The sequence below is a fragment of the Mixophyes fleayi genome, chromosome 6 (genome assembly GCF_038048845.1).
Source record: "Mixophyes fleayi isolate aMixFle1 chromosome 6, aMixFle1.hap1, whole genome shotgun sequence".
Classification (NCBI taxonomy): Eukaryota; Metazoa; Chordata; class Amphibia; order Anura; family Limnodynastidae; genus Mixophyes; species Mixophyes fleayi.
The window spans coordinates 153416502-153437748 of record NC_134407.1 but is presented as its reverse complement, the minus strand read 5'-3'; the positions used below and the strand labels follow the sequence as shown (position 1 = coordinate 153437748).

Genomic DNA, 21247 nt, shown 5'->3' with positions numbered 1-21247 from the left:
TTTCTCTCTGACTGCTTCATCCCAGGGGCGCACGCAGGGGGGAGGGGTTTTGGTTCTCCAGAAACCCCTCTCCTCCGCGAAGAACGGGGGCTAAACAGTGCCCCTACATAGCGGCACTGTATTGTACAGCAGCCGCAGCGCTGTCAAAGAAGCGTCTGCGGTGGTGCTGTATTGTAGTACAGTACAGCACCGCCGTGGACGCTTCTTTGACAGCGTCGCAGCTGCTGTACAATACAGTGCCGCCGCAATGAGGCTGTTGCGCATGTGCAGCTCACTCTCTCTTTTTTTCCGGGGGGGGGGGGAGGAGAACCCTCCGTGCCCCCTCCGTGCGCCCCTGCATACTTATGTATATATTACATTGTGTGTCACAATCTCTCTCCATCTAATTTCAAACCTAAACTGAAATTATAAGACTAGATCATTTAATATCTTATATGGTGATTAAAACTTTTAAATATTTAATAATATTTTCCCTTTGCACCATTTTGTGTACAAAAAGGTTTTTTTCCCCTAGATTGTAGGCTCTCTAGGGGAAAAAAAACTTTTTGTAGTGTCTTCTATTGTCTGAAATTATTGTCCCTCCTAATTAATTTGTTCTATATATTTTACATGACTGAGTATATTCTGTGGCACTATATAATCTCAAATATACAAATTATACTGGTACTTTTCCTCAAGTGCTATGAACATTATAACAATATGTCTTTTATGGGACAGGCCACTTTGGCACAGTGGTCAGCATTGCTGCCTTACAACTCTGGAATCTTCAGTTCAATTCCCAACCAATTTGTTGTATGCAAGTTCTCATGCTTTCTCACAGAGATATTTGTTCTATTTTACCTATATCGGTTTCTATGAGCCTGTGGATCAGCTTATGTGATTATCGATTTTTATTTTTTTATGTTTATTTTTATGTATTGCATCTAGTAAACAGAGCTATAATTCCATTGTGAGTTATTTGCATATTTATTTTTATACGTATTTACCTTGATTGTAACATCTCATGCGCAATCTGCTTTTTTGTTTGATTACATATACTGTATTTTCCATGATTAGTCTGTATGGTAGCTTTGGCATGCTGCCCCTTGCTGTACTCTTAATATGTTGTAGTGGAGCCGCTGACTTTATTAGTGTGTGGAAAACGTATTCTAGTGAGAAAAAAAAAAGTTTACAAAACTATTCATATGAAAATCTGTGTCTGCCCCAGAATTTAACCTATTATATCCAAAACGCAATTCACTCTGAGATTTCAACATTGTCTGCTCACATTTGATATACACTGTCTGCTTAATTTTTACATTAAAAATCTACCTACTCAGTATTTAGACTTATGATTGTGTCCTGACAGCACTTTTTACCCACTTAGTTCATGAACGTATGCCATTTATCATATGTCTTGTATTTTGCGATCTTTTACATACTTTTTAGCACCTCATCATATTGTGCCCCCGAAACAAACATACTCTACGCCAAAAGGATTATTCCACCCAAACAAGGTCAGCTGGACTCTCCTCACTCCTGCCAGCATAGACTTCTAATAGACAGGCGGGTGCCAGTAGGAACAAAGCAGCTTTGTGAGCGCAAAAAGACAGTCTAAGCACCAGAAGCAGCTAAGTAGTATTTAGGACCTGGTAGTATTTAGGATATTTTAAGTACAGGTTTGGGTGAATTTTTTCTTTAAAGCACCAATGTAGTTGTATGTAGATCTAGAGGCCCAGTTCTGTACAATCAATTCTCAGTGTAGGTAATACTGAAAATAAGTAAAATAAAAAACAAAAAACTTAGTTTATCAAATAGAACTAAATAACAAAACACCCACAATAATTAATACCTTTCCCTACCCACAACCCCACTTAGTATGACCAACTCCATCTATAGTATAATTCCATCCAGAGCAACAGAGATTCAAAACGCAGGACCCAGTACTAGACTATTAGGAGAAAGTCCTCTGTAGTGACCCCAAGGAGGCAAGGGGAGTCAATATAGCTGAGTGCCAGAAATTAACATTGAAACATTAAAGCCCCAAGTTCAAAGAACCTAAATAAAGATAGAATATAACCATGTAAGAAGTACAAAATAATAGTTAGCTGTTGCTGACTTAATGTCCAGCATTTGCCACATACTTAAAATAGCCATTTTTTCTAGAAAGTCCTCTGGATTGGACCCTTTTTGGTAGTCCACAAATTCAACATTATTACGTCTCAATCCTCCCTAAAGTCATATTAGACCACTCCTATTTTATCTGTCACAGTAGGCAGTAAGTGCTAAAATCACCAATATATCTGGAGCAGAGCAAGTGAGGAATCAAAACAGCAACAAATTAGTTACAGTGAATCAACCCAGGATAATGGGTTATTTAGAGACATGACCCTGAGAGGTTGTGCAGTGGAAGATCAGGGGTTACCAGAAGAATAAAACCGTTTTGCTGCTGGGCACACCAGTTCTGGAGGAAGAACAAGCATTAGCAGGTCCCTCAGGGTACGGGCGTTACTAGCATTTCTAGCAATGTGATTGAAGGAGTCACATCCTGAGAGACAGGTTGGAGGTTAAACAAGTTGAAGTTCCTAAAAACACTAATATTGGTTGAAGGATTGAATAAGAGATAAGGAATGAAACTCGGTAGGTGATCAGTGTTCTCCCCAGCACCTATTTCCCGGCTGCTCCACCTGGCTGTTAGGTTCTTGGAGCCTGACAGAGTCCTATTGTAATAGAATAAACTATTGTTTCTCCTATAACAGTCACTATTTGAGCACTACAGCCAGCAGTGTGTGTTAGACCACTGACCACCAGTCTGTCCAGTTCTGGCAGGTGCGGGCAATAACCTTCAACATTTTTCAATATTATTGCAAAGTATTACACTGCCCCCACCCAATATCCTTTATGCCACCGTGCTGGGAAAGTTTTCTTGGCAGCTCTATGGTGATATATACAGAGGGTTAGTAGAAGCTGGTTAGTGCTGAATTAGTGACTACTTTATCCTTGGAGCTTGATGTACTCAGTAGTGTCATGTATCTTCTAGATACTTCTAGCTACACCCATACTTATGTATTAAATGAAGTACATAAGTGTATAATTAATCCAGTGCAGAGTTACAGGAAGCAGTTTCTCTCCCAGTACCTTCCAACAATAGCCAGCCAACGTATGAATAATAGTGTCCTCTACTCACACCTGCTGCTGTCTTGTGGACACTATTTTCACCTCGAGTCCATTACTTTCTCGTGCCAGTCCCAGTCACTATGCCACTGAATGTGTGAGTGCTGCAGCCAACCACTGGTTATTATGCCAAATCACTTGTGCACCACGATGATGGCAAAGCAGGTGAGAGGTGACTGTCTTGTTGGTGATAGGGAAAGATGCTCAGTGGTGGAGTAAGGGTGTTGGTTCAGTGACATTGTTACCACTGACAGCTGTCAACATTCCTATTCTACTGGTTGTAAACAAAGGGAGAAGAAACTTGGAGCTCCGGCATAGGAGCCCAAAAGGGGATGGAGAATGTCCGCTAGAAAACTATTTTTTGTTGGCGTTATTCATTATATTTTATGGCCAAATATTTTTTCATCATGATGTTATTTAAAGGTCTAGTTTTAATCCTAACCTACACAACAACATCTTAACTCACAGAAATACAAATTTTAAAATGCAAAGTTCTACAACTCCATTGTATTAATACATTGCATAGTGATGTCTTAAATGTCCAAATCGTACCCAACCTTGCTGGTTATAGGACCAGGCTTGCCCCTCCCACTGTGGCCAGTCATCTGCCACTCAAAATCCTTTTTATTGCCAGGAACATATATTGAAGATTCCAGCATTGAATGTAAATTCAGAGCAACACTATGGGGGCATGGGGTGAATGGTCACAAGTGGAGGGGAGCGGAAGGGGTGAGGTGGGATGGGCTCCTTCACCCTACCCTCAGTTTCATTCTAGCTAGACCCATGTGCAAAATGATGTAGCACATCCCTTTGTGTTTCAAACTCCCATTGTCCCATAGATTGTAAGCTTGTGATCAGGGCCCTCTTACCTTTCTGTCTGCATGTATTACCCAGTATTGTTTTATTAATGTTTGTTCTCAATTGTAAAGCGCTACGGAATTTGTTGGCGCTATATAAATAAATGTTGACTATGATGATGATACAACACCGCTGGTAGTGTGGTCCAAATATAGCCCATCTCTGTACCTATAGCCAGGTTTGGCCCCTAAATCAACCTGTGTTATGCTCTTTGTTCTTTCTCAGGCTGCTTTCTGATATGCGAGAGAGCATAACACAATATAAAAATGTAACTTGCAAGCTGAGTAGTTCTATGTTATACAAGCGCTGTCCTGCTAAAGTGGGTCGACAACATCATTTATATATGGGTATTGCACAAGGCACAATGCAACCTATACATAAAAGGGTAAACCAGAACCCGGTAACAGCTTCTCTGCATTACAAGAACATTTGATGTCCTAATGTTTCTAAGAATTATACAAATAACACAAGTCTTTTGAAAGATTGTGGTATGCTTAAATATTTCTCAAATCCTTGCTTTTCACTCCAAGTAGAGCTGAGGCCTCTTTTAAAGTAAACCAGAGGCACATAATTTGAATATTTGTGAAGATGAGGTCACAGTCGGGTTAATATGCTTTGTGTAGTCCTGGATTTTGCCCCATTAGGGAAATTCTAATTATAGTATACATGCTTTTATAACGAAACATCAACACATAGCAGAATGCCTGCTTCCGTGACGGAGCTATGTAAATAGCCTATATGCAATTGTTGATTAGCAATGAGAAAAGTATTTGCATGGAGAGATCTGTTTGCTTGCAAAGAAAACATTACATTCCCTCTACAGACTCATGAGGGCATTCTGCTCTGCATATCAGGACTATTTGCTATATTAACTAGTTCATCTTGTTGATACATTCATTTTTATATTGATAGCACCAATATGTGCTGTAGCCATGAGAAAATGTGGCAATAGGAGTACAGCAGGGAATGGTTAGACTTGTGATTTTGGGGCTTTTGTTTTAATCACGTTTACAAATGCTGCTGGAAGAATTGCAGCAATTGGAGTGTAACCCCTTTAGCTCTCGATCTCCATTTGTTACCATGTGTTCTCCTGATGTCACAAGGCAGTTTGCATGTGTCTGTGTTTATACACCACTGTTTGCCGGTATATATTATATTAAGCACAGATTTCCTGTCACAGAAGCATCGGCACACTTTGTTTGCTGTCTGCAGTGCTTGGGGAGCATATCTGTTCTTGTGTGACAGGAACTTATTCTCGGCACATACATTGATTTACTAGCTTGCTGCAGTCAAATAGTGTATAAGAACTTTGTTCCTAAAATAAACCGACATACAAAGCACCCATGTGACTGAGATCTGCAAAATAGTTTTTTGTTTTTTTTTCCACACAAATTGAGTTTCATGGCGGAAGCAGGCCATTTTGCAAAGGTGCAAAGTTCCGGCAGTATAATCTTCCATTCTGCTTTTACTTCACTGTTCTATGGGGTGGCATTTCTTCCTGTATTTGTACATTCCAGGGCATGATTTAAAAAAAATTGTGACCCCCCCCCCCACACTTTAGTGTAAAGTTTAGAGTCCTCCCTACCCCTACAATTCATTATCATATCCCCTATAATAAGCCTCCCTCCTCCTCCTCCTGTAATTCAACCCCTTGTACTTAATTCTCCCCACTCCTATAATTCATTATCTTACCTCAACCTGTAATTCATCCCCAGCCCCTGCCACTACTTACTTTATATACAAGCGGCTGGTAGAGGAGGGAATGCCCCACATGCAGCGTGGTGGTGATGTCATCAGTGGGTTCTGCTCCCAGCTAATCGGTGGCTCCAACTGCATGATGTGTGATACCCAGGGACAGACCCTCCTGTACCTGTCACTTGTATAGGAAGTAAGTAGCGGCAGATATCGGGGATGAATTACAGGGTAGGGAGTAGATAAGAAGGGCTGGGAGAGCCTGATGGAATATGGGTTGAGGAGGGAGAATTAACTAGAGGAGATTACTGGAGGCCAGTTTGGGGTTTTTTTTGTGGTTTTTTTTCTTTTGGTCTAAACATGGGAAGCAATACAAGGGTATGTAAAGTAGCCGATCTGCCATTGGAAAGTTGCAGGCAGTTACTTATACACCCTGAGCTGAGACAATGGCAGTGTTCATTCATTCTGCTCTTTGGTGTAATTGCAGTATTAAAGGAAGAACAAGTGGTAAAAATGATAGGGAAAATTCCCTGCAGAACACTGGGGGTCAAGCCAGCAAACATGAAATATTTCACAGCCAAGAATAAATCGGGACACTGAGGGGACATCTTGACTTTATTACATATGGTGCTTTTTGTGTGTTTGAAACTTTGTTTTACATTAAATAAAGTGGATCTAGGCCAAGACCAGATCTCGACCATATCAAAGCTGGTGCAAAAAATCCCTTTTGCATAGTGGAAATGGCCGTGGGCCCTTACACAGGATGGAGCTCCACTAAAAATTGCACTCACTCCACCCCTTTCAGGTTTGTTGTTTGCCTTAAAATAAGTGGGAGGGTTTTTGTATTTTGGGGGGGGTTGTTTTTTGTTTTTTTGCTTTTGCAAAAGTTTAAACATAATCAAATTAATATTTGTAGTTTATAAAAGTATTTTCTTTTCTTTTTTTTTTTTTTTCAAACTATGAACACTTCTGTGTCAGCAGCTCGCCAATATTGTGAGATTACAATTAACAATAAAAAAAATAAGTGTCAAAATTGTTCACATTTAACCTGAACCAGCTTAAACATAGTGGAACAGCCTCTAAAATTTGAGAAATTCTGACAAATTATAGAACTGATTCACCGAATCAGTTCAAGAATAGAAACATTGCTGCTTTAAATTTTGTGTTTGCTCTGGTTTGCAAAGCTAGACACACAGTTATGCCTATTCCATAGTTTGTAAGGAGTGTCCTTTCTCTGCCCAACTTCTATCAACCAGAGCAAACTTCTAATCTTCTGCGAACTCTATCTTACTGCACAAAACTTACGTGTTTTCGGGGAAATCTACACACAAATCGAGGCGCATGGCATCTCCAAGGAGGATTTTGCCCTTAACTTTTTGTACTTTGCAATAGACCTTTTCTGTACATGGGTGATTAGACTACTGTAAAATGGAGGCAATACGATTGTATCTCTTTTCTTTTTTAAACAATTTCAATATTAGTATTTAATAGCATTACAGTGATTATTCAAGTTTTTTCAATTGGTAGTTTTAGTTTTCTTGGTGATATTTATTAAATAAATTGTCATGTATTAATCGTGAGGAGGAAAGTGGGTTTTACAATTTTACACTGATTGCTGTCATTCTGCTGACCATGTATATTGTAATTCTAGTGGTGACTTAGCATGTACCAGTTGTGTGGTTGGGAGAATGGTAGGCCTGAATAAATGTACACGTTTATTCTAAAGTGTCCCATCACCTACACACAGAGAAGTCCGCTCCGATATACTCAGATTCAGTGTTGTTACTAATTGGTAATGAATATATAGGTTGCACTCTAATGTAAATGGGTTTAGCCCACAAAATTGCTGCCTTCATTGTATATAAGAGCTAATTGGTCATCAGAGAGGAAGGTAGAACTTGTAAAGCCATATTGCTAATGCCAATAAATTTCCAATGTTTTGGGCTGCTTCTAACCACCGGTAAGGTCCTAGGTTGCATCATATGTAATCTGTGACTGGAACACTTCTTGGGTCTTGTCCACACAACCAGAAGTACTTAGTCTAGTGAGGGACTGCTGACATAGTAGAATAATTTAAAATATTTTTTTTTTTCTCAACAAGGTGCTTGTATGACATTTGTGTCATCTAGAGGTGCATTTCTGCCCTCCCATTAATACTTGCTGTAGGGAACCCCTACTATTTCTACTATTGCTGTCTATGGCTTCCTCCTTGCGTCCATTTCCCTCTTCATATCCTGTTCACTAATGTATTATATGCCTAATGTTTATATCTCTTCACTGGGATTCACAGCTAATGGCGTTATCATGGCCCCTAACCCTTCACAAGGGTGGGATCTACGAGGATGGCCTACTCTTCTGAGAGTCTGGGAAGACTCCCCAACACCGGGAATCTCCTGGACATTCTGTGAGAGTACAGCACTGCGGAATTAGTGGCGCTTTATAAATAGGTGATGAGAGTAGACAAGTATGCACCAACATGATCATAGCAGTGGACGAGTCACTGCGTTCTGCAAGACCAGTGCACTCCTCTTTTTACTGCTGTTTCCATTGCAATGTTCAAATTTGTTACAGGCTGTTTTATCCTTCGCAGGATAAGCAGAAGATGAAGAATGAATCGACTAAGGTTGTTCCAATGCTAGTTTAAGGCACTTTACAATTTAAAAGATAGAGTATCTGGCATGGGGACCTGTTTGCATCGGGTCCTTATGCAGCTACATTAAATATAGTGGATGAGCCGTAGTCATGAAGTTTTTACATTACTGAACACAGAAATCTAAAAATGAAATGAAGCCGCAAGATCTTAACTTGTGTGTATGTTAGCCAGCAACATTGGAATGCTAATTCTGTCATATTGATTGCTTTTGTGCTGAAGGGGGTTTCAAACAGTTGGCTGTGCAGACAGCTGCTACAATGAATAGACAGCATGCAGGAAATAAGACTGCAAGTCGCTTGAAAGTGGATCTGATCTAAATGAAGCGGACGATCCATGCATGTCATGTGACGTTTGAGCAGGCTCATAAACCTTCAGCACTTCTTCATCTGTCTTAATTTTTCTGTGTACACTTGCTTTTTATTCATCTTGAAGTCTGTAAACATACATCAGAGGAAAAAAATACTCCATTTATAAGTAGAGTCTACTAGCACCAGGTGTGCTGACTGGGTGGGTTGGCACAAAGTGCCCAGGACAAGGCCCCGAGGCCCGACACTGGTGGCATATAGGGCTTCAGGGAGAATGATTGCATAAATGAATAGCTGGTCCAACACCCGCGTTTTACTCGGAAATATAGGTGTTTTGTATTGCTCAAGTACTTTGAGAAATCAAATGGACATAGAGCCATTTCTGTACAGCCCTCTGAACAATGTAGCCTTCGGAGATGTGTATTTTGCATATATGGTTAATGCAGCCCTGTCCACAGAAGGATAGTAAGATTATCTTGCAACATCATTTATTCCATTCCCTTCAAGGTTTCACAATTCATGTGTTCATATTCCACAGATGTCTGTCTGTAGATGTGATTGGTAGTTGACAGACCTGGGAGCTCTTGATGACGAGCGTATATACATCTGTCCATATGATTTGCATTTGAAGTATAAATGATGGATAAAGGGCTCAGACACATTTTAGTTATTATTGTTAATTTCTGCCATTTTACCATATTAGGCAGATATTTCCAAAAAGTAATGAATCGTTCACATCAATCCCCAACCCATTGGAGAGTACAATCTAAATTCTTTCACAAACACACACACTACGGTTCATTTTGTTAGAAACCAACATACCTACCAGTGTATTTGTGGACAGAAAATAAATATAAATAATTAAACACACATATATATATATAATAATATTTTTAAAGCCGTGCAGAGTAGATTTACTTCCAGTATAGCCATGCTCCCCCATGGTTTGTTTCACATCTATGTATATAATCGGGCCCGAATTAAGGGAATGGAGGCCCCTGGGCTAAGGGGGCCTCCATCCCCCTGTGAGGCCACCAATGTGAACCGCCCACCGCCCCCCCCGTGAGGCACCCCCAAGCACTTACCTGTCAGTGCAGTCCTCCTTCCGCGGCGCGCTGTAAGCTCCTTACTGAGGAGATCTCGCGAGAGTTTGTGAACTCTCACGAGATCTCCTCAGTAAGCAGATTACTGAGCGGCGCCGAGGACGGAGGACTGCACTGACAGTGCTCAGCAGCATTGATCGGGATGGGGGCGCCCCCGCCCCCGGACCGATCAATAATGCTGCTGAGAACTTTGAAGGGCCCCCTGGATGCTCTAGGCCCCTGGGCTATAGCCCAGTTAGCCCTAGGGTTAATCCGGTCCTGTATATAATATAACTGGGATTACCTATCTAAATGTGACATGTAATACAGTTCTGTTAATGCTCTGTGTGTTGTGTTTGATAGGCACAGACAGTAGAACTAGGGAGGCCATTGATAAAGTATGGATCCTCTCTCACATGATACATAAGCGAACATCTAAAATTATCATTGAGTAGATGAAGTAACATTAATTTTCTTTCAAAAGTTAGAATTATTTCATAATCTCTTTTACATAAACAGATTCCTTTCTAAAACACCATAAGCAGAATTTGTCTCGCACATATAACGTTGTCACAGATTATAGTCATACATTGCTGTCACACCTCCAGCTTGGAAAACAAGTTAATAGAAATAGCTCTTTGGGGCATATTCAATTTTTGGTGTTACATGTAAAAGTAACACTGCGTGCGCACTATTGCCGTCATTACAGTAATAGTGCGCGTAAATACCGTTATTATGGTACCTTTAACGCTGGATTTCAGCTCGCAGCTCAGGGAGCTGCAAGATGAAATCGGCTTCGAATTACCGTAATAACGGTAATATATTTAATGCCGCGGGAAACGGCAACAATTGAATATGCCCCCATGTGTTGGATGTTTAAATGAGGATCTGATTGTGGGTGGCGTGGTCGGAGCATTGAGTGGATGGTGGGCCGTAGGTCTCATATGTACCAGTTGTATATTGATGGCAACTAGCATGTAGCTGGTTGCCTTCTCCACCAATAGGGATACTGTACAGCCAGTCCTGTACTTATAGCATGAAAATGAAAGGAAACACTGTGCATATATATATATATAAATAAAAATAGTAGTTGAGGCATTGGGAATGGATTACTGGAGTGGATTAAATGGATCACATATTATTTAAAAGTGTTGATAGATATATAGATATGTATGTATGTATATATATATATTATAAAGCTGGTATTTTAGAAAGTGAGGATGCACTAGTACAAAGACTTAAGATGTTTAGAATTAATTTTTCTGGTTCCTTTGAGCAATCTCATGGGTATAGCTAGTGATTTAAGATTGGATTTTTATGAAGTGTGATATGCTGTGTATAATGACTGCCACCTATAATCTCCAAAAGGTATTCCTGTCATGAATAGTCTAAATCTATGTTTCCCAACCCTAGTCCTCAAGTACCCCTAACAGTGCATGTTTTCCATATCTCTTTGCTGGAGCACAGGTGTAATCATTACAGACTGACACATTTTGAAAGATCCACAGGTGGTATAATTATATCACTGGTCACCTGGAAAACCTGCACTGTTAGGGGTCCCTGAGGACTAGGGTTGGGAAACACTGGTCTAAATTATCCACAACATAAAAGACCTAAATATAAAAGACAGAATATGACTATTACAAACCTATGAAAAGCGTTAAAACTTGAGTATTCAGGTTTGCGGTAATAATCCTTCTGCTACTAAAATAATCATCATCATCACCATTTATATAGCGCCACTAATTTTGCAGTGCTGTACAGAGAACTCGCTCACATCAGTCCCTGCCCATTGGGGTTTACAGTCTAAATTCCCTAATACCCACAACACACCACTATGTTTGTGGAGTGTAGGAGGAAACTGGAGCACCCGGAGGAAACTCACGCAAACACGGGGAGAACATACAAACTCCACACAGATAAGGCCATGGTCGGGAATTGAACTCATGACCCCAGCGCTATTAAGCAGAAGTGCTAACCACTAAGCCACCGTGCTGCCAACAACATCTTTTAATAAGAGAATGTGATCAGCAGGGCTGCACATGATCTTTTAGTAAGGAATTGGGTTTGTAGCTCTATATTTAGAAGTCTTGGGCTGAGGGATTTATTTTGGAAACTGGATCTTTCCTAGAAGGTTGTTTAGACAAGTAATATCTACAACACACATTGATACGGTTCTGAGGAAACTTTGGATTACGGTTTTAAGTGTCATGTTCACATGTTTCCACTATCATGAGTAAAAAAAATTTTGGTGTTTTTTGTTTCTGTGTTCAGTGTTAATTTGTTAATCAAGTTATTTTCTTATCTCTTCTGTTGATTTGGTACGGTAATGTGTACAGGCCATAAGAGTCTTGTACAGCAGTCAGTCTGATCTGGTGGTATCTCTTGTTCTGTTCCACTCATCTGGCTCTGAATACATTGGCCATACATCACACCATTAGCTAATTAGTTATAACCGCTACCTACTGTTTGTACTACAGGAAACAGGGGCAAGCCATTGTACCCTCCCCTAGGCTATGTTTATGTTTAAACAAATTAAATTTACACAACATTTTTGTGAGTTTTATTTAAATCATCAGTTATATGGTTTTGTCTGGTAAATGTTTTGTTTTGTGAAAAGTAGAAAGTGAATCCTATCTTTTTTTCTTTTTTTTTTTTTTAGTCTTTTTCCCAATCCCAGCTCAGATTAAGTAACATAGGCACCTGCATGAGGTCCTGGGAACCAGAAATGGTGTGAACTACATATTCCTATTGCACTGATTCCACGGAACTGCAGAGTGCTGCCCAGCACCATTGTGGCCAAGCGCGGTATTACGAAGTGTTAATAGGCATATGTTAGTCCAGCTTGTATCACCATCAGGACACAGCAGTGGCTGTATGGTGACATCACAGCTCCACAGTGCTGATCATCGCTGTTTTGGAACCTTGGCTTTGATTCCGATCGGGGTGCTCTTTTTGTTTTTTTATCATCAATATTTTTATTTCAATATTTTCCATAATTTGAGATACAGAAAGTAAAAAGGGGCAGGGGGGAGACAATGACAAAGAAACAATGGTTTGCTGCTTTGGGGTTTGTGAAGCAAGAGGGCTCAAGAGGGCACTCTAGCACAATGTTGTCTCTAAGTTACAATACTCCATATAACAATTTAGGGTTGTACAGATTCAGATGTTCAGATTGTGCGTTTGGTGAAGACTCCAGTTCAGTTAGGCAGAAAGGCATGGGGTGTTGTTAGACAGGTTATGGGAGGGAACTTTCCCCATCTGTTGCTGCTGGGATGGTGCATCACACATCATACTGTCTCAGCAGAGCATGAAGCACTACAATCCCCATAATTTTATTTTAATGTAGTTTTTCCATTTTACATACTCACTTCAGTAAGTAAGGGGCGGATGAACATAGGCAATGTACAGTAAGGGCGTGCTGAAGGCGTTCCGATGCAGACGCAGCCAATTCACACCCTGGGCATCTTGTATGTATGTGTTTTTTAGCCATATCATTTGCACCAGCTACTGGGCAGGGTAAGTACCGACTGATAGTGATGACTACACATATGCATGCCACTAGATAGCACAGAACATGTGTATGCAAGGAATGCAAACTATAAAAGGATTGTATGTACAGTACGCATTAAGAACGTCATAATGTATGTATTTAATGTATTTGTTCATCCTACAAAGTGGCTAACAACATATGGAAGGTATAGGGTCTTGCATGCAGCGTTTCAGACGCTACAGCATTTCTAGTGGAACAGGGGAAGCACATTTGCCATTCAGTTTCAAAACTCACTGCATTCTATAACACCCTTATAACGCCAGCTTCTTTTGTTTGAAGTACTTATGAAGCAACATATTACAATGTAGGAATGAGAATCATTGCTTAGAGAAGTAAACTGGAGGGAAGGTTCAGTTTATATGTTACAGAATACAGAGTAATGTATAGTTAGTAGCTGGGAACACAAGGATTACTGCTTATTGAAATAGACTGGGGCGAAAGGGTTGTTCACCTTGTTTTGTAATGCACCCTACAAAAAAAGAAAAAGTAGATATAGCTGTGGGTCCATACTAGTACTTCACCTAGGTTCTTTTAAGCTTTAAACTTTTTATGTGAAGCGATTTTACATGTGATCGATGGTCCGATCCCTCGGTCCATGGACTGCATACACACTAGCCTTGTTTAGGACGATAAAGGGAAGAGCGGACGTCCCTTTAGCAACTTTTTACAGCCATGTTGTCGTGAGCAATGACTGTAATTTCGTACTCACTGTTGTGGATCGGTCGGAAGTTTATACACACTACACAGCAGAAACGAGATTGGAACGAAAATATTAAATGGTACGACCAACCAAATGAGGCGACAATCGTCCATTTGGCCAGACTTTCGACCATTGTGTCACTGCACACACTGACCCGACTTTTGAACAAGCGATCGTATGTCAGCTGATTGAGCCAATTATTGGACGAAAACCATGAAGTGTGTAAGGTTAAGGTTAAGCTTAAGGTTACACCTATTTCAGAGAATTGTTATTGCTCGGTAGAGACACAAATTTTGTGAAAATTTGGCAATTGAAGGGAACATTTCATTGGATTTTATTTGGTTAATATGGAGTCTCTTGATTTCATCTAGATTTAACATAGCTGAGAAAGCGGCAAGGCAGGTGCCTGTCATATTACTAAATACAGATAATTGAAGCTCTGCAGTATAACTTGTCAACTTGCTGAAGTTGGCTTCCGAAAGCCTGCCGGGGGAGGTGGGCGTGATGGGGGCGGGGCTCCAAAATTCACGTAATTTTGGCCCCACCTCCGTGACGCAAATGCGTCATTTGACAGCAGGGGCAAGGCCAAACGCCGCGATTCCCGGTGAATCGCTGTGTTTTGGATCTAATTCTGCCCACTTCAATAGCAAGTGGGCAGAATTCTGCCAGATGCCGGAAATTGCCACACTCTCCCAGGAGTCAGTGAGACTCTCACGAAATGCGGGAGTCTCCCGGACATTCCGGGAGAGTTGGCAAGTATGTCTTATACACAACAGCCATAGCAGTCTATGTGACTGCCATGGGACCCAGCCACGCAGTGTGCAGTTAATTTATCCAGGCAGTTATGTGATTTGGAATATAAGAAGGGTAATATGACGGTATATATAATACAGACAAATGTACCACATTATTGCTAATTCTATTAGATCTCTGCCGAACTGGATACGCAGTGGGGATGGAGTAGGCATCATGACTTTATGATTTGGTTATGGGGCCTAGATAGTTCTAGTTACACCACTGGTCTTTACAAATATAAAGTGACAGTAATCCCTAATTAATTAACAGGATATCTTCCCTTTATATCTTGTTTTGAAGTCCAAGATCCACCAAACCAGTGTGTAGTGAATTAATCGGATAGAACCATGTTACTGTAACAAATCTAACCGGACAGGAACTGGTGCCTGGGGTGAAGGATGCATTACAATGTGAAAGACAGCTCTGTCTATGAATTTATCTTTGTCACAAGGATTAGTGCATGGCGTCTATGGAGAATTTTTTTTTTCTGATGTGATGAATAACGCATTCTTTTGTACAGTTAGAACATGAACACATCTATATATATTCTTTGTTATAGCATTCCGGTTTAGTATTGGAATATGACCACTTCTTACATTTGTGTACAATTTTACTCTATGGGCCTGAGTCATTGAGGGGCGCATACTGAGCGCATTGTGCAGTGGTTCGCAACGGCTTGTAAATCGGCTCTGCGTACTCCCGGAGTCAGCAAGGTGAGGATCTCAAGATACGTGTGGTGATGACTATGGGTGTAGGTTCACTCTGCTCTACTAGACCAGACACTACAGGATGTGTACAATACGTTTGTGGAATATGAAATCTCAAAAAAACGCACAGAAAAAAAATGAATTAATGTTACCTGTCAATAATGTAGTTATTTATGATTAGAAATGGAAACTATAAATAATAAAACAAAATGTTTATTTTTTTTTTCCCATTGAAAAACATTTTATTATGCTGTCCTTAATGTCTACTGTACATAAAATAATTTTTACAGTTGCTTCTGATTGCAGACACATGTTATAGCTGCACACGCTACTGACCCAGGACATAGACTAGACCCTTAGATACGGCAGAAAAACAAGAAGCTTTCACAAACGCAGAGCTTCATTTTGACGTGGCTGCATTCACTTCAGTTTGGCACGCCCACATTGTGCATCGCGTACAGGCACACGCCCATTCCTCGCCCCGTTCACTCCCCGAAATCGTAGGCCGTCGTAACTGTCATTTGCATTGGCATATGCAGCAGACTTGCTTTCATTGACGGCCGAGTGTCCTCGTTCTGGGCATGCGCAGGAGGGAATTGCGTACGATATGCACAAAAAGCAGAGATACGTCCCTTAATGACTCAGGCCCTATAAGAAATATATTATGTATATGCAGCGTGGTTATTATATATAACTGCAATTAATAATATATTACGTATTATACACTTATTATTACTTGTGTATAATAAAACAATCTGTCCTGAGAGGAAGTTGTAAATCATCCCAAAAATGTACTTACCTGGGACGCAGCGCTCACAAGGTCCCCTAAACTCTTCTCTTGTACACACCCATACTACTAGGTGACCAACTGATAGCTTCCCCTGGCAGCATGTTGTCACCCGTGTGTCTGACTGGGTCAACAGTACTTGGGCAGAGAGCCGCATTGTTTGCTGTACTTTCCTAGGGCAACTCCCTAAACCTTGTGAACCCCAGACTCCATGTAAGTACACTTTTGGAATGTGGTATAATCTCTAATATTCAGTTGTGGGTGGTATTATTCTTTAAGTGTTCCATGTTAAATAAAAAATATTTGGCTAGTCAATGGATACATTCAGACAGACTGTTTGTTTGTTTTTTGTTTGTAGAATCCCTGAAAATCTTTGACACTTCAGAAAGGCCTGTTTATTTATTTTAGAGACGTCTATGAGCTTTATATTTTTTTTAAAATAATTTTTAGTAGACCACTCCGGATACAGATGTATCCCGAATATGGAGTGAGTGACAAGGGAGGGATGTCTCAAGCATTTTTCAAAAGAGGAAAGATATGTGGGAATATATAGTTACGTACGCTTAGAAATAAATGTTTTTTTCCAGTCCATTATGACATAATGCGGCGGTTCCCAAAGTGTGCGCCGCGGCTCCCAGGGGTGCCGCGGCGCTGTCACTGGGGTGCCGTGGGCCAGCCCTAGAAAAAAGAAAGCAAACAGAAACTTACCAATCCGCGCTGCGCTAGGACCCTGCAGCCTCCTCTCTCCCGCAGCTGTCACTGAATATCGACGTCAGTGACAGCTGCGCAAGAGAGGAGGCTGCAGGGTCCTAGCGCCGCGCGGATTGGTAAGTTTCTGTTTGCTTTCTTTTTTTCTATAGCTGGCGCGGGGCAGAGGTGGGGGACAGATGGCAGAGTAGGATGGCAGAGGAGGGGGACAGATGGCAGAGGAGGAGGGCAGATGGCAGAGGAGGAGGGCAGATGGCAGAGGAGGAGGGCAGATGGCAGAGGAGGAGCGTGAGAGAGGGCAGAGGAGGGGAACAGCGTGACAGAGGGCAGAGGAGCGGACAGAGGGCAGAGGGGGCAACGTGAGAGGGGGCAGTGTGCCTGGATGCAGAGGGGGCAGTGTGCCTGGATGCAGAGGGGGCAGTGTGCCTGGATGCAGAGGGGGCAGTGTGCCTGCTTGCAGAGGGGGTAGAGTGTCTGGATGCAGAGGGGCATTTTTGCATACAACTAAATAAGTATTTCTGTCGTGACCTAAATACTTATTACAATTTTTTGACCCAACTACTTCTAAAACAGGACTGCTGTTGGAGGGATGCCTTGAAAAAATTTGGAGACTCTAAGAGTGCCGCGAACTGCAAAAGTTTGGGAACCACTGACATAATGTAAGATGGAAAATACAAATGGTTGTGATCTATTTCAATGATAAAAGCTGGTTTGGAGGACATAGCTTCTATATGTTGCATCCCTGAGATTCATGTGTGATATGACCAGCGAAAGTTGGAAACGAAATGAATGACATACTAGGTTTTATTCAAATCAGAAGCCTGGAGGCTATTGGCTAAAATATGTGAAGTGCATGTTTGTGATGAAGTAGGGAATACTCCATTGGATGTAACCTTTTAACAAGGATGCAGTTGAAAGTCAGGGCAAGACTGAAATGTACATTGTACATTCACATTTTATATCATTAAATTGTAACTACTGAACTGTCCATGGTCTAAATAATTTTATATATGTATTGTATTATATATGCATGCGTGTCAGTCTGCATAACTACTGTATATCCACTTTTCAACAATGCAGATTAATACCCTGTACAGAGAAGCCCACATTTACCTGAAGTTTAATTTTTAGGGAGTATGTGAAGGGGGAAGTCAACATGTTTTGAACCCAAATAAAAAGTGCAGCATATCTGTACTCCCTGCAGCACTCCAGATGTAAACCAAGCAATGCTGTGATATATGCTCTGTTATGCTTATATGTGTCCTGATGGCCTTAGATGAATCTAAAAAGCAATGAAATAGCAGAGAGCCCCTCCTGCTTATTGTGGCCAGGTGCAGACTTCATTTGAAGGTTCAGTTCTCCTACTGATGGTTGAAAACAGGAATAGCAATTGGGATCAATTCTGGACTTTTGACTGCAATCCTAATTCCTGCCTCTTCTGCTTACCCACTGGTCCAGCACTAATGTGTGGAAAATTGAACCCTAGAAGATTTTTATTTTTTTAGCCCAGTGTTGGTTCTCATATATTTTTTTTTATTAAGTAACCATACAAGTGCCTTGTTCCACAATGATTACTCAGTAATTCACTCCTCAGTACAGATGCCCAATGTCTGATTGCCCTCCCTGTATAAAGAGTGCAATCACCTGACCAAGCACAACAAAACGCATACCGATCACTTTGAAATGGCTGTGAGCACAAAAGACCAGGGATTAGTCTCTGCTAGTACTGCATTGTTCTGTGCACTTTTGTAAAGGTTGTTTGATTTTCATGATGTTTAATTAAAATATACTGAACAGTGCAAAAAAGATACTGATCTATTTCAATGGTGTGTTTTCCATACCTTTCAGTAGATGATGTGTACTATTTTACTCTGTCATAGACCCTGTAGACATTCTACTGTAAACTCATTTGAATGCATCTGAGGATTACATATACATCTAGTTAGGGCTAGAGAACCCACAGAACAGAGATCCCCTTGGCGCAGTAATGTGAGGTAGAATGATTTAGCTGTACAGATAAAGACACAATTCAGAGATTCTATTTACCATCCAGAGCTATTTGTTTTATTAATATGGGAAAAAGTAGCCATCATCTCCAGGGGGTAAATTTATCAAGCTGCAGGTTTGAAAAAGTAGAGATGTTGCTTATAGCAAACAATCAGATTCTATTTATCATTTATTTAATACATTCTGCAGAATGACAGCTAGAATCTGATTGGTTGCTATAGGCAACATCTCCGCTTTTTCAAACCCGCAGCTTGATAAATATACCCCTGGTATTTTTGCACTACAGGTTTTCTTAGTTGCTCCTGCCCATTCCTCTATAGTAAATGGATTGTTAAGTTTATTCTCAGACAATACTAAAATGCTTGTGTTGTTGTGTCTAGTATAGGACATGAGCTAATTCCATTCTTTAATCGTGCGTTGAATGAAGACATCTGAAAGCAGTGAACAGTTCAGGCTATGGGACCTTGCTGGCTTAAGCAGGTGGGATATGGAGATACTTTTTGAGGTACAACGTGATATTGCTGATCACAACAAAGTGGTGTTTTAGTAGGAAAACTATAATTAAGGCGGGAGTATGATTGATGGGGGTAGGAGAAAAATAAGCTATCTCTGTCAGTGGGATAGAGCGCTTCCTTGAGTAGGAAGCCCTACATTACAAGCTTTATTGACAGCAGGTTGTGGTGTAGCTAAGTAGTCTCTAGAGGAGGCCAAGAAAGTCTCCAGGGCCAAATTAGAATCACCTTTGATTATTGGTTTACCCTTCAGGAAGACTTTGAGAGTGCTGACTAAGGTACATAGGCATGCAATAGGAATATATAAATTAGAGAGAGTATATTTAACACCAGCAATTTCAGTTTTCAGATTTGAAGTCATCATTTTGGCTGAAATGTTCCAGTAAATTAATATTGTTACACCCGGTCTTATACTACACTGACTGCTACTTCTATGTATATAAGAATCAGGAATCAAAAGTGTTTGCTCATCTGTTAAGATGTTAATGGGCTCGGCACCATTGAAAAACACCAACAGTTCATATTCTATATAAAGCAAGGATTGATGTGGCTTTTTTTATTTTTTTATAAAGTAACAAACATGTTTTTAATTTGTATACCAGATGCCATATGGCCAAAATAATAAGTAGTGATAATGAATAAAAAAATAAACACTAGGGAAACACAGACCAAAGACAAGGATAGACAAATAGAGCCACCATCTAGTTATCTAAACACCGTCTTTGATGGGAATAGAAACAAAAGCATTTCACCCCTCTAAATTATCATTATCAGGATGACACTCATAGGTTGAAAAACGTGGCACAAGACAGCTGCCACACAGACGAGTTCGGCTAAATCTGTGAAGTACACAATGAGTATTGTAACAGATATGGACCAAAGAAGCCTCTCAAGCAAGAAGGGCCTATCATAATAAATACTCATAAATGTAAAGTGCATTTAAATAACAGCACTAGATAGAAGGTCCTGGAATTGTGAGTATCCTGCAGAAACATAACCGCTACCAGTGTCCCAGGAGAAATAAGTTCTCTGGTAAGTAGAAACATAATATTGTAAACAGAAAGGTTGCTATCTTGTGCAATGAACATTTTCTACCATCCAAATCCCCCACTCAATTATTTCAAACATCTTCCCCAACAATTAAAAAGAATTGGCAGAATAGACTGCGGTCTGATGCTTCCAGGGATAAACAAAAGTAAATAGTTAGAAATTCCTAGTTGGGAATATTGTAGAGTATGCTGTGTTAATGCAGAGAGTGTTCCTGAAATATAGTGTATTGTACAATTTGTTGGAGACCTCATAATGTAAAAGAGGAATGGAGGAAAAAGTCTCACAACTTGCATGTAACAATCCCAATCCTTTAAAAAATGTGATCGGATAAACTCTTTGAACATGCACCTAAGGTGGTCATATTTATGAACTATAGACAAATTTACGCTGTAAACCCCAGCAAAAGGAGAAACTAAGACACAACTTGGTTGCAATATATGTGATCCTCAGCGGGAGATCATTATAAAGGGTTGCCCGTAAATGTCTGACCTTTCTATTTTGCGGATTTCTGCGCCACTGACCAACTTCAACCCTTGCAGTTTTCTTGGGTGTTGGAATGCACTCGACAGAGATATATATACATATAATTATAATATGGAAACCATAGGCCATGGAGGGATGAAGGAAAGTTCTTAGGGTAACGAAGGGTGTGCATCTTACCCTTTATTAACAAGAATGCATAGAG

The 21247-nt window shown here is 40.5% G+C and overlaps 1 protein-coding gene across 3 annotated transcripts in view; it reads left to right on the top strand.

Annotated features, from left to right (window-relative positions):
• The window catches only part of PKIG (cAMP-dependent protein kinase inhibitor gamma), a 55130-nt gene that overhangs the window by 25551 nt on the left and 8332 nt on the right, over positions 1-21247 (top strand). The gene's annotated exons all lie outside the window — the stretch shown is intronic.